Raw genomic sequence first — 5,630 nt, 5'->3', positions numbered from 1 at the left:
TACAATTGTTACATTGTGTCTTGAATTGTGTGATTGTATCATATTGCTATATTTAATGCTGCTATATATTTATTGAAGTAATTCAATTTGTATATATACCATATGCATGTAACTGGCTTAGACATCAGATGTAAGTAATAATATACGTGTGGACTAGGTAAAAGAGAGATTGCAGGTAAATGAACTCGGATAAAATCACTATGAAACTGTCTATAGTCGCTTTCCTTTGTCTTCAACATTTTTATTTTACAAAAGGCGGGAAAAAGGAAAACTCCCGATGGCCTTAGTGACGGCGTTACGTTAAACGGGGTAAAATTATGATGGTTATGCAATACCGTTTAAAATAGTTCAATATTTTTTTGCGACATAGTGCTTACCTTCTTACATGATAATCTTGCAAACGAAGCATAGTCGTCATACATCTGTAGCCAACAGTTTCTGGTACGTTTGGTAAAAGTTCCTTTGATAACATATAAAAGACTATCGTAATAATGGTAATTACATAAAATATAGCATTAATTATAAAACCCTTGTTATTCATTGTAGCATTAACATATCATGTTTTCTATTTTTGAAATGCTCATATCATCTTCATATTATACACTTACAACTTAGTTTAATGAGTTATATGGAAAAGAAATTGCAATTACCTCAATAGCCCGTTTAATGATTTGTTCATCATGGTTAGTATGTCTTTTTCGGGATGGCACTCCTAATCTCTTCAATCGCTTTCCAATAGCATTAGGACTAGACAGGTAAACACAAAATAACTCGGTTTAGTTTGGTGTAACAATAAAGGTATATCACAAATGAATAAACGCATAACGTATCTTTGCTTTTAGCAGATAAGGCATCTGGCAAATATGTCAAGATATCGTTTATAAATGAACGCTTGATACGTACCTTAACACAGTATCATGGGATTTTCTTATCAACCCAGATATCTCCTTATATAAAACGCTCCTTGTGGAAAGTGCTAGTAACGCTTTATCGCCTGAAAAATCAACTATGATTTATTAGAAAAGCATTGGTCATACTAGTGATCGTATAACTGCACCACCATCGAGAACAAATTTAAATTACATACAAACAGTAAACTTACATGTTACGTCCATATTGCGCTCCTCTCTTCAACACAATCGGCTTCTACGAAAGATTGCCGGACGCAAAACCACATATACCACAGCTCAGTTATCCGAATCGCAGGTTAACAGAGGTCAACCAATTAACTGAATGGAATTCCACTATAGATACGGCATAAGAGTATTATATTACAGATGTATTTGGTATGTTACAAACACATCAATGTTTGTATTAAGGTTGTCTTCTGTCCCTGAATATTCAGGGACAGTTTACAATCTTGGGTTAGTAAACTGCCGGCTGAAACGGGCCATTGACGTAGGTACATTTTGCCAATGGTACAAAAACATTAATGTTTAGCGTGTCTTTCGCCTTTCTCCTTTATTGGGGACAAAAACCTATGTCGTTAAGTTGTCCTTTGCTCCTGACTAGTGCGGGACAAATGTTAGGTGTGTAAACTGCCGGCATAAAAGGGCCATGGAGAAAGGGACAGTTTTATCAATGATTAGGTTGTAAACTGCCGGCTGAAACGGGCCATCGTACCATACTGATAGCAGGCAGACTGGCACTTTGCTGAGCCGGTGAGTTGACCTTAAAGGTCATGGGAGCTGTCACTGATACAGGGCTGGCCTCAGGTACACCTATGAGTAATATATGGGGAGAGAGAGAGATAGGGAGAGAGAGAGAGAGAGAGAGAGAGAGAGAGAGAGAGAGAGAGAGAGACCAGCGTAGGGGTCCGGAAAGAAAATGGAGTAATCTAGTACAAACGTGATTAGGCTGTATCCTGTATAGCTTAGCTGAAGTAAATTAGCTAAGAGATTCTCGCAGGTGTTGTTATGGACTATGCTGACCGTGATGTTGTACGTTGTATATAAAGTATAAATAACAGGTAAGAAGAACTTTGCTGTAAAATGTTGTATTCTGGAAACCTCCTCCCCGTCACGTTACAATATCATGTCAAAGAAACACCAGTATTGATATGCAGATTCCTAAGACTGGATTGACGACATTGTTCGCTAGGTTATTTAGTATTAAGCAACAAATTCATCTTAATTGTGTAAGGGACGTTTCTAATTAAAGGATTTGTTTTTAAATGTTAAAACGGTCATGTGAAAGCGTGAATGATGTAATCCGTGAATACCTGATGCGTGAAAAAATATACCAACTGTACAGGTGTATAATTCCAATTTAATCTTTATAAAAGATATCTGCCAAAGGACAGTCGATGAGATACACAACCAGAGTTCTATAACAGACAAACATGTGTCCTATGATATTTTATTTTAATTAATCATCATAATTTTATTATATAAATAAACAAGAAATAAATTCCCATAAATATAAGATTGCATTTGTTGTCATATTTTAGTCTATAGAACGGTGGAATTAGCAATTACCTTGACCAATTCTTAAAATTCAACTCATAACTAAAAGGAAAACGTCTTTTGTACAAAAACAAATCTTTACAACAGAATCGTAAATTTGTTTATGATTTGAACAACGATATTTATGCTGATCAATCAGATGCCGTAGTTTAATCCCAAAGGTTTGCTATGACGTGCCAATCTAGTTGCGTCGGATCTTTCCACAGGCTCACTGACATGTAATCTCTCAAATAATGTCACTCATAAGGCCCTGTATAGAGACTGTTACCATATCATCTATTCTACAATCGAGTCTTATGATAAAATTTCCGATGTCAGGGGACATGGTTGAAGATCATTATTAAAGTGTGACAGGTGACTACTTGTTTGGCTAACATACAGTTGTTGGAACGCACAACGTTACACGATGTGCGGTGTGCGCCCGATGTGCGCACGGATAGAGCACGATGTATGCACGATGTGCGAACGAATGAAATATGGACGATTATTGCTTGCGCACATTTGTGCGGACGAACGTTGTGCGATGATAATCGTGGTTGGTATAAATTGAGAAATGACTTTACAATAAATACGGCCTCGTGTTTAAACATATAAGACGATTTTTAAATATATTTCTATATTCTAGCTACTAACATATGTGTAGTAGGGGAGGGTTTTGGATACAAAATATATTGATTATAAGTTTAATTTATTCCGTGGCAATACACTGCCAGTAGCTAGTGCACGCATTAAGTAACATACATGTAAGTGTAGTTGAACCGTGACGTTGTCAGGTCATTCCTGGGTTACCCTGTCGTGCGGTGTATCGACTGGATAGTCGATATCATACGACATATAGTTTTGCACGAACGCGTGTACTTCGGGTATAAATACAGTCGTTGCCTGTGAAAAACGGGCAGTCGAATATTATTGATTTCAACACGCTAGGCAAATGAGGATTTCGTCATGCTAACGGATTGTATAGTTGAAGTCCTTATCACCGAGTAAGGGTGTGTGTCTAGGTTAACCTGTCCACTGTTTGTGTACTGACAAATTTATGAGTTAGCGTCCGTGTCGACTAGCAAAACTTTGTGAACGAACAAGCACAGTCGTGATCATCAATCGTTTTTTTCATTACGGTTTTCTTATATTTAAGTATCGTGCAAAACATTATTCAACAGAGAAATGTTACGAAGGAAACAACTATATTTTTGTTGTTTTATGTCTACCGCAGCATCAACACTTTGTTTTGCGTTCCTGTATATGCTATATCGTTCAATACTCATGACAAATTTCGACGTAAGCACAATTGTTGAGAAGGCAATTAACAGGTATATACATTTTTCATCATTTAATTGTTGTCGGTACATAAAAAGCATGTGTTTCATTATGAAATATTTTATCTGGAGGATTCCTTGAAATAACTGTAAAAAATATTTTTTAAATAAAGGTAGGTTTTTGTGCTCACTATAGGAAAGGGTGGGCTACAAAACATCATATAGATGTACGCATTACTTTACAGAGGGTGTCCTCGACGTTTTTCTCCTTGTGGAAAAACTATACACTAGGTATTTTGCAGGTACAATGTGCTTAACTTACCCTGTCGTATTATCCACTAACCGTATTTAAGTCTACATATGCGTTACATTACAGGTTCTTCGGTGACCGCGGTGTGTTGTCTTCGTCAAATAAGAAGACATCTGATATACTTGTGATAGGCTATCTAAGGTGGAACTACGTTCATTAGAGAGAAACTTGGACTTCGAAATGATAGTTTCTACGTCTATGAACCTCTGCATAAAATGGCAACGTTTGGATATTTCAAGCCGGGTCATGAATGTAGTATGTACAACGAAACCTGCAGGTTTGTAAACTTGCTTTGAAACCCTTCAAAATTGTTAAGTACATGTTCAATGACTATGCTATTTCATTACCTATATCTGGCACTAAATGATCCCTAAAATTGTATATAAATGTATGTGCTTCCATTGATTTCTTATCGAACCGATACCCGTTAAGGTGCATCAGGACACTGATAAACATAAGTTTAAAAAAATGATAAAGAAAGGACAAAAATGAAGGTCAGGATATGGTGTAACATCACTGCATATTAGTTTTTTAGGGTAAATGTTCACATAACATATCATTGAAGAGTCTTGGAATCAAAACCAACAAATTTTGTTCCACCAGAACTTCTCACTACTGTACACCATTTAACAAAAATATGAATTTTAAAGACAACTTCATGTTGTGCCACTTACTTAGTCCAATTTCAGACTATATGACTTGATATAACAAAACACATAACATGTACTTACATGCTATTTCCTCAGTAAAGTCGGCCATATTTGGGACTATTTTCAAAAGTATGGATACCTATAAATGCCAGTCTGTTTGCATGCATAATTTTAAACACACTTTCGCAATAATTTGCCTTTTTTTCTATGACATGGTGTATTGTACAAGGTACATCACCAACTTGTTAAGACAAGTAAATAAGGCAATGTCTCTAAAATACCTTATTTAAATATCAATGATCCAGAAATGGGAAATTTGCCTGCCTACAAATCTGACAATAGTATACACATTTTGTTATAACATGTTTCTATAGACATGTCGTAATATTCAAACAGGATGGATTGATTTATATATCTGCCATGATATGCCACATGATAACAAATATCCGCATTTCCACATTAAAAACTGGAAATGAGCATAACTCACAATAAATGCCATTATGAGCCATTGCTCATGGAGTGCATGCAAGACCTGTGAGACTATCTGTAGGCTTCCGTACAATTTACCGTTATGTTTGGCAAAAACATTTCTTTCCACAAGTCCAAAATTAACAACAGAATGATTTGGTATCATAATAACGTAATTTATTTACTAAAAACTGCATAAAATAAAAATAAAAAACATACTACATAACGTCATTTTGTAAACATGGCTGACCGACTGACAACACAGACTTGGAAAATGTTCTCTTTAAATACCAAAAATCCGCTATTCATTGTAAAACCCCAATAATGCACAATAACTCATAACACATATACATACCTATTGTCTATAAAACAGAGTAATCGACCATGCCGATCGCATTTACAAGGAACTAATGTTAGTCTTGGCTGTCAGCATGTGACCTTCAACACTAAACCGGATTTTATTCGCCAAATAATTCCCTTA

Source organism: Mizuhopecten yessoensis, unplaced genomic scaffold (genome assembly GCF_002113885.1).
Source record: "Mizuhopecten yessoensis strain PY_sf001 unplaced genomic scaffold, ASM211388v2 scaffold4599, whole genome shotgun sequence".
NCBI classification, from domain to species: domain Eukaryota; kingdom Metazoa; phylum Mollusca; class Bivalvia; order Pectinida; family Pectinidae; genus Mizuhopecten; species Mizuhopecten yessoensis.
The sequence above is the reverse complement of the archived record's forward strand: the minus strand, read 5'-3'. Positions refer to the sequence as shown.